This window comes from Heterocephalus glaber, unplaced genomic scaffold (assembly GCF_053883595.1).
Source record: "Heterocephalus glaber isolate CG9 unplaced genomic scaffold, H.glaber_assembly_v1.0 deba00001719, whole genome shotgun sequence".
In the NCBI taxonomy this organism is placed as follows: Eukaryota; Metazoa; Chordata; class Mammalia; order Rodentia; family Bathyergidae; genus Heterocephalus; species Heterocephalus glaber.
In genome coordinates, this window is record NW_028258432.1 from 5,083,708 (window position 1) to 5,093,725 (window position 10,018).

The following is a 10,018-nucleotide window of genomic DNA, read 5'->3' on the forward strand; positions in this document are numbered from 1 at the left end:
AAAATTTTACATATAATCCAGATTTCCAACTTCCTTTGAGCATGTGAAGAGCTGAGAACCATGTGAAGAGCACGACCCACAACCTCAAATGGCCAGTAGTCAACAGCCAATGATGGGAAGCAGGTGCTTCACTTTAAATGGACTGTGCTAGCTTCTGTTCACTCTGTGTCCACTCAGCCTATTGCTATGGCTTACATTTACTCCCTGAAAGGGATTTTGGAAATAAATGTAACATTACGGGCAGAAAGGCAGGTCACGGGACGTGATTCTGACCTAAGAGAAGCCTGGATAAAAGGAATATCTGCACTGCGTAGCAACACTAAAAGTTGTCAGGATCATAAAATTACAGCCCTTTCTAGAATTATTCACTGGGTATCCTGAATCCCCATCCTGGGCCACAGATAAAATCAGCATCTACACAATGCTTTCTCTTTGTACAATTGGCACCATTTCCTCTTTGGCAGAATTGCAGATGGCCTGTAATGAAAGGTGCTTAACATAAATCTAGTAAAAGATACACACATTGTTTGAATGCCCTCTACAACAGCCTTTTCAGCTGCTCACTTACACAGCTTCCTACCTTCCCAACCAGCATTCTGACTCTTGAGATCATTTTCTTAAATTGGATAGCAACGTGTCCATGATAAATTTGTACAAAACTTTATAATTTTCAAAGTGCAGTCACAGACACTTTGTAGTTCATCTTATGTATTAGTTTGGGTTAGCAGATGACTATGTAGCTGATAATAACATGATTTCTAGATGTCTTTGAGAGTGTCTAGAAGAGATTAGCACTTGAGTCAATAAACTGTGTGAAGATCCACTCTCACCAATATGGGTGGACCTCACCCTGTCAGCTGTGAGCCTAGATAGGGGGAAAAAAATACAGCAATGCCTTGGTTCAGGAAAAATTCAGATCATGAACAAAAGCATTCTGCAAAATTTTGCTTCCATTCAGGAACTCTGCACCAGGTGACAAACACAACAGCCATCTTCCCCACATGCACGTGAAAGTGACCATTTTCCCTGCTCTGTCGTGTAGTCATGGTTTCCTCTAGTTACGATCACGGTCACAGACAGACCTATGCACACTTGCTGGGAAGCATTTCTGTGTGCTTCTTAGAACACAATAATACTGTGTACAGTATTATTCAATCCAGCATGGCTCCAAAGAAAGTGCAGAACAAGCATGGTGGTGAAAAGAGAGTACAGAACAGTAACGAAGGTGATGACAATGTGCAGAGCAATCAAGAAGGTAACAAGAGAGTGCAGAGCAAGAATGGAAAGGTTCTGCAGAAAATAACCATTGAATTGAAGAAGGAAATTGTAAAAAAGCATCAGTGGTATTGTGTAACTGATCTGGTCTTGGAGTACAAGATACTGAAGTCAATAATCTCAAATATTTTGAAGAATAAAAATGTCATCAAAAGAGCTGATGTGGCAAAAGGAGTAACAATGTTAACCAAGTAGAGGGCACAAGAGCTGGAAGAGGTGGAAAAACTTTTGCTAGTGTCTTTGAGTGAGAAACAGCTGGCAGGTGATAGCATTATTGAAGCTATGATCTGTGGAAAAGCCAGGAAATTCCAGTGATTTACTGCAAGAAAACCCCTCTCCAAGTGCAACAGGTGATGAATTTAAAGCCAGTAGAGGGTGGTTTGATAAATTCTGCAAGAGAAGTGGCATCCACAATATGATAAGACATGAGGCTCCCAGTTCTGACAAGACTGCTGCAGAAGCCTACAAGAAAGAATTCATGGAACTCATGAAGGCAGAAGGATACGTCCCTCAACAAGTGTTCAACTGCGATAAAAGAGGGCTCACCTGGAAGAAGATGCTGAAGACAACCTATGCCACGCAGGAGGAAAAGGCACTGCCAGAGCACAAGTCCATGAAGGACTGATTGATCCTTTTTCTGTCTGTGAACACAAGTGCTGATCTGAAGATTAAGCCATTATCATTCCCAAACCCCTCATACATTCAAGGAACAGACTGTGAACAAAGCCAGACTGCCTGTCATGTGGAGGGCCAATTCAAAAGCTTGGGTCACAAGTAACTGTTCATTGAATGGCTGCACAAAGTGTTCACATCCACCCTTAGGAAATATCTTTCTGTTAACCAACTACCTGAAAGGTGGCTTCTTCTGAGCCACAGTGCCCTGGCAACCCTCCAGCTTTGGTGGATTATATGTATGCTGAGAATGAACATCATAGAGGACAAGTTCTTACCCCCCAGTAGGACACCTCTTCTGCAGCCCATGGACCAGCAAGTGATCTGCGACTTCAAGAATCTGTACACAAAGGCACTTTCACCAGGTGTTTTAATGTCACTGAAGAGACATCCTTGACTCTGAAAGAGTTCTAGAAGAAATATTTCAATGTCCTCCACTCCATCAGTGTCATTCACAAAGCCTGGGAAGATGTCACGTAACAAACCTTAAACTCAGCCTGGAGGAAACTGCCCAGAATGTGTCACTGAATGTGACTTTAAAGGGTCTGATGCACAGGTAGTGGAGGAGATTGTGCCCATGGGCAAGACTATGAGTCTGGATGTCAATGGTGCAGACACAGAGGAGCTTGTTGAGGACCATAAGGAGGAGCTGATGAAAAGAACTTATTGAACTCTAGAGTGGGCAGCAGAAGGCACTTGTTTCAGAGCATTACATTGAGGAAGAGGAAGACAGGGAGGAGGTTAGCCATGATGTAATAAAATCCATTATGGAAAAATGGAATGAAGTGCCATGATTTCTTTAAGAAGCACCAGCCCAACATAACTGTAATGAACAGAGTGGTGAATCTGATGAATGATGATATGGTCTCTCATTTCTGGGTGGTTATGCAGCGCAGGCAAAAACAAGTGACATTAGACAGATTTTTCAACAAAATTGACCCTTCAGTTAAGAGACAGAGAGGAGAGAAAACTCCTGAAGGAGATCTCCCAGGTGTCCTTATGCAGGGAGACTTCCTGCAAACAATGACCTCCTCCCCACCCACCTTCCTGTCCTCCCTGTGAGAAGTCACCTCAAGCAAGGTTAGTGTTCTCACTGTTCATACTGTACTTTGTCTCACATTTTTGTGGTTAAAAATATATATGGTTCAATAGATGCAAAAATCCTTAATAAGATACTGGCAAACAGAATGCAGAAGATCATCAAGAAGATCATACACCCTGATCAAGTGGGATTCATCACAGGAATGCAGGGATGGTTCAATATATGCAAATCAATAAATGTAAAACACTATATCAATAGAGCCAAGGACAAAAACCATACGATCATCTCAATAGATGCAGAAAAAGCATTTGACAAAATCCAACGCGCATTTATGATAAAAACCCTACAAAAAATTGGAATAGATGGTCTCTACCTCAAACTGATAGAAGCCATCTATGAAAAACCAACAGCCAATATCATACTAAATGGTCAAAAACTGAAATCCTTCACACTAAAATCAGGAAAAAGGCAAGGATGTCCACTATCACCACTCTTGTTCAATATAGTTCTGGAAATATTAGCCAAGGAAAATAGACAAGAGAAAGAAATAAAAGGAATAAAGAAAGGAAATGAAGAAGTCAAATTGTCATTATTTGCAGATGACATGATACTGTATATAGAGACCCCAAGAACTCCACCAAAAGTCTTCTAGACTTAATAACCAAATTCAGTCAAGTAGCTGGTTACAAGGTCAACATACAAAAATCAATAGCTTTCCTCTACACGAATGACAGACTCACTGAGAGAGAAATAGGGCAAATAATTCCTTTCACAATAGCATCCAAAACACTGAAATACCTAGGAATCAACCTAACAAAAGAAATCAAAGACCTCTTCTCTGAAAACTATGGCACTCTGAAAAGAGAGATTGAAGATGATATCAGAAAATGGACAGACATCCCCTGCTCCTGGGTAGGAAGGATTAATATAGTGAAAATGGCCATACTTCCAAAACTGCTATATAGATTTAATGCAATTCCAATTCAGGTCCCAGCAGCATACTTCATGGTCCTTGAGAAAACAATCCAAAAATTCATTTGGAACAAGAAGAGACCCAGAATAGCAAAAGCAATTCTAGGCAACAATGACAAGGTAGGGGATATCACAATCCCCAAGTTGAAATTATACTACAAATCTACTGTGTTAAAAGCAGCATGGTACTGGCAAAGAAACAGACCTGAGGACCAGTGGAACAGATTACAAGATGCAGAAACAACACCAGACACACTCAGCCATCTCATCTTTGACAAAGGAACCAAACACCCTCACTGGAGGAAAGACAGCCTCTTTAATAAATGGTGCTGGAAAAATTGGGCTTCAACTTGCCAAAGATTAAAACTAGACCTATATCTCTCGCCATGCACTAAACTAAAATTGAAATGGATTAAAGATCTAAATATCAAAATAGAAACTCTGAACCAGTTGGAACAGAGGTTAGGTAGAACTCTTGAAGACATTGGTGTAGGAAAAGATTTTATGAACAAAACCTCAGTTGCCCGTGAACTAGCACAAACAATCAACAAGTGGGATCTCTTTTTACTAAAAAGCTTCTGCACAGCAAGAGAAACCACCAGCAGTGTGAAGAGACAACTCACAATGTGGGAAAAAATCTTCACCTGCTCTTCCTCAGACAAAGGTCTACTATCTCGAATCTATAAAGAACTTAAAAAGATCAGACCTCCCAAATTTAAAGACCCAATCCAAAAATGGGCATCTGAAATGAACAGACATTTCTCAGACAGAGAAGTAGAAAAAGCAAATAAATACATGAAAAAAATATTCAACATCACTGGTCATTCGAGAGATGCAAATGAAAACAATGCTGAGATTCCACCTGACTCCCGAAAGAATGGCTGCTATCATGAAATCCACCAATAACAAATGCTGGCGGGGCTGTGGGGAAAGAGGAACCCTGCTCCACTGCTGGTGGGAGTGTAGACTGGTGCAAGCACTGTGGAAATCTGTATGGAGATACCTCAAAGAACTAGAACTGGAAGTCCCATTTGACCCTGCTATTCCCCTGCTGGGACTCTTCCCCAAAGAATTAAAAGAATCATATCACAGTGATATATGTGCACCCATGTTCATAGCAGCACAGTTTGTGATAGCTAAAACTTGGAAACAGCCCAAATGCCCATCAACTGGAGACTGGATAAAGAAAATGTGGTTTTTTTATAAAATGGAGTACTACTCAGCCATCAAAAATGAGAAATTAGAGACATTTATAGCTAAGTGGATGCACATTGAGGTGATACTCTTAAGTGAAATAAATAGGACACACATGTAGAAATACTGAATAGTTTCTCTGGTGTGAGAAACTGAAAGTGTAAATAAGGACTAAAATGTATAATAGGTAATGTGAAATAGGAAGAAAAGGGGCAAAGGGGAAGGAAGTGGGAAGGCTAGGGGAAAGGATAGAAGGGAATGGGATTAATATGAGAAAATGGAAAAATAGAAACAAAATCTTTGTAAATAGGGAGGAATGGAGGGGTTGAAGGGAGGGCTGGGCAAGGGTGAAAAATAAGAACCAAGAGACACTATGTAAAGGTACAAATTTCCAATAATGAATGTCATTATATTGTATACCTAAAATGTACCAATGATTAGAATGAATAATCGATAATGTAAAATAGGAAGAAAAGGTCCAAAGGGGTAGTGGTAGTGGAAGGGGCAGGGGAAAGGATAAAAGGGAAAGGAAAAATGATGAGAAATGGAAAAAATGGAAATAAAGTCTTTGTAAATAGGGAAGGGTGGAGGGCGTGAAGGGAGGGCAGGGAATGGGGAAAAAATAAGAACCAAGATGCATTATATAAAGGCACAATTCCCAATGAGAAATGTAATTGTGTTGTATACCTACAATGTACCAATAAAAGAATTTAACAAAAAAAAAAAATATATATATATGGTTCAGAATGGATTAACCTTATTTACAGTGAAACTTGTGGAGAAATTTGATTCAGTTCATGATCAATTTGGTTGGCAACCAGAATCGTAGAACAAATTAAGTTCATGAACTGAAGTACCGCTGTAGGGCCTAAGGAACCTAAGGAAAGTAAATCCATTCTCTCTCCCTCCCTCCCTCTCTCTCTCTCTCTCTCTCTCTCTCTCTCTCTCTCTCTCTCTCTCTCTCCATCTTCTCCTATCTTTGGACTTCAGACAACCTGGTTCTTGACTTTGGACTCCATGATGTACACCAGCTGTCCACCATGCCCATCCCTGTGGCCAGATCTCACCTCAAGGCTCAGACTGAGAGCTACACCATTGACTCCTGTGATTTTCAGGCCCTCAGATTCAAACTTAACAACACCACAGGCTTTTCTGTTCTCATCTTGCGGATGGCAGATGGTGGGACTCCTTGACCTCCATACTGGCATGAGGCAATTCCCATAACAGACCCTCTCACATCTGTACTTAAATATCTACATTCAAACTATTGGCTCTGTTTTTCTGGAGAAGCCTGACCCACACAGGCACAAATGTCTTTTCAGTCCATCCCAGGACTGAGTTATTTACTGCTCTTTTCCCATAGCAAAGTGAAGGAGGAAAATGAGATGCAGAGAAGTTATTTGGCTTGTCAATGTCATGCTCCTGGAGAAACATGGCTTTTCCAATCCAAATGTCAATATTCTTTTCCCAGAATCATTGGACTGAAATCTATCAGTTGAAGTAGTTTCAAACATGTCTAATTTCTCTTTCTGATTACAGACCTTTGTGAATTTGGACACAGATCTAAGTCTCCCATGAGCATTTTCTACTTCTAGCTAAATAGTCCCTAGATTAAATTTGATGCATGTGCAGGCTGGGTGTGTAGTTCAATGTACAGCACTTGCCTTGCATGCATAAGGGTATGGGTTTGATCCCCAGCACCAAAAAAAAAAAAATTCATTGACAAGTCTCTAACATCACCATTTTTGTGTCCGTGTATACTAAACATACTTGAGTAGCTTTGAAATTCACATCAAAAACAAGACAATAGGAAAGGCCAGACCAGCACAAAAGAAAGCAGAGCACCTTCTTCCTCCTCTGACTATCACACACTCAGTCACCCAGCCTAGTCATTCAGTCTAAGTGGCTATGGTTTCTCTCACTTCCACACCAATATGTTAAACTGCATGCAGGATGGTCACAGATCTTGTTTTGCCCAGGAGAGTCCCTGCTTATGCTTGTTGTCCTGACTAGATTAGTAATGCTCCTTTTTACTCTCAAATGTCCCAGTTTGGATGACAACTTGAATGATCTCCTTCTGTGTATGAAACACAATGTCAGCCATGTCTTTCCTACAGATGTTCTTGCTTAGGCTTGTCTTGGGACCCAATGTAAACCCAAAGTAAAAACCATCTTTAGTTCATCTATCTCATGGATACCTCTTCTTGGATTTAGCCTATTTTAGAATACACTACATAAGCATCTGTGTTCTTCTGTGACCTGCAGATTGGCCATACCCTTATCCTGTGGAAGTGGTATAATTCTCCAGCACTTGGAAGAGATATGTGACTTGCTCTGGCTAATGGGAAGTTAATAGATATGAGAACCAGATTCCTGAGAAGCATTTTTGCTGGGTTTGGTGGTGCACACCTGTAATCTCAGAAATTCAAGGAAGATGAGGCAGGAAGATGGCAAGTTCAAGCTAACCCTGGGCTATGTAGTGTCTGGGAAAGACCCTGGCCCAAAATAAAAAAAATAAAAGAGCTGGGGATGTAGCTCAGTACAATGGCCCTAGGTTCAGTTTTCAATTCCACCTAAAGAAGGAGGAAGAGAAGGAGAAGGAGGAACTTTTGGGGACTGGATTTTCATGACTTTCCTTCTTCTATTGCTGTGAGAAGATGCTGTCTGGGTATTTGCTGGTTCCCTGAGGAAGACAATAGTAACAGGGCACCAGCTAAGCCGTGTGCCAGAGCCTAGAGCTGAGGCCAGATGACAATAAGTGAGTGGGTGGTGGTTTTGAATGCAGCTGTACATAGCCTACTGCTGCAGTATTACAGGACATGGGGGCTGATTCTATAATCTAGTGTGCTCACTCCTGCTCCCACTTCATGTCATCCTAAACATGATGAGAGTGTGAATCATATGCACACCCACTCAAGTCCCTGCTAAGCTGTTGAGTAGGATAGGAATTCTTGGTAGAATTCTGTTCCCTCCTGGGAACACCATAACAGGTTCCAATTGATAACATAAGAAACATTCTTTGACCAGATCATTTAGTTATAATACAATATTAAAAATAGCCAGCTTTTGCTGAGTACTTACCATTTTCAAGGCCTTGCTTAATTACAATATATATATATATATATATATTTGTACATACAGATACAGGTATGTGTGTATCTATATATGTGTGTGATATATATATATATGTAATCTTATCTAATCTTGACTCTATGAGGCAAATGCTATAATCTTCGTTTTATGATGAGAACACTGACAAATACAAGAGCTCAGAAAGCATCCAAAGTTAAACCGTGGAGAGCAGTCTGCATTCTCACTCCAGAAATAGGATTTTTGGCACCCCATGCTGCACCTCTTAGTCACTAATCCACAAAATTTTGATCAGATATGGCAAATGGTATTTGAGAAACTGAGAAGCACACTTCTCAAATGTTAGATTTGGATTTAAGACTTCAAATCTCAAATTTTTCAGACCTCAAATCTTCAGATAAGGATATCCCTCATCTAAAAGTACTCAGCATGATACAAATAATGAGAAAACAGAGTGGGAGGTGGGGACAATAAGGGTTTCAGTCTGGGCTCTTTGGCCTGAATTGCCAGCTGTGCAGCCGGAGCCCACCCACTTGGTCTGTCTGTGACGCACCTTCCTGGTGAGAAACTGAAAACAAAAATGCTAACTTCACAAAGCACCTAGCTCAGCATATAGCTAATTCCAAGAACTCCTAATTCTCTTCCTCCTGTTAGGTCGGAAACAGGGAGGGTCCAACCTGCTTGTTCTATCAGACACAGTGGAGTCTGTGCTCAGATCCTCCTGCCCTCTCTGGCCAGGCTGTGCTCTGTGTTTATGAAGGTAATTCTTTCTCTGACTCACACTCCCCATTGGTTACTTGTATTCTGAATGTTCAGGCTGTTCCTGAGAGAACCAGTCCTCCTCCTGAGCCAGTGGAGTGAAACAGAGTCAGAGCACTGCTTCTTCTGAAAAACAAAATGCAGAAACTGGAAAACAAGTCAAAGAAAACATCTCAAGAATTTTAACTGGAATAGGAGATGGAAAGCTAATTTTCCAATTTTGGAAACCACTCTGTCATTTTGACTAAATTTAGACCTGATCTCAACTTTGGCACATGTAGGACTGCAGAACCCAGGCCCAGCAGCTTCTGAGGTGCTGCCTGTGACCAGTTATCAATACAGATAAAGACAACAATCCCAGATTTCAGTCCTGGAAACTAGGCTGGCTTACCAGCTAGGGGATCCTGGGCTGCTTTCTCTGTTCTGTTCTGTTCTGTTCTGCAGTGCTGGGGAGGGAACCCAGGGCCTTGTGCATGCTAGGGCAAGTGCTCTACTCTACTACTGAGCTACCCAACTCCTAGACAGGTTTTTTACCCTCTTGAAATTTCATTTTTCTCATCTGTGAAAAATAAGTTACAAGAATGCCATCTTGTCTTATAGCAATCATAATGAAAAGAATGATGTACAGAGAAACTTTCATGCATAGTAAATCCTCAAAAACGTGAATTGGAATTTTGATTATGAGTCAGTTTTTTTTAATGAAATGCATCTTTGGAAGATATTTTCTTGATTTATGTAATATTATCTCAATCCAAGTAAAGGCTATGAGAAATATAAAGTACTAGGAAAAAAGTTATTGATCTGCCTTCTTTAAATGCCTTGTTTGAGGGGCCAGGAATATAGCTCAGTGGTGCCATGCCTTCCTGGCAAGTGCAAGGTCCTGAGTTCAATTCCTGGTACCGAAAAAAAAATCAAAAATGCCTTGTTTGGCATCTCATAATGCTATCTTAACTTCCTCTCTCTTTTCACCTCTCCTCCCTATCCTTTATTCCTTTCTTTCTCTTCCTTGAGAAA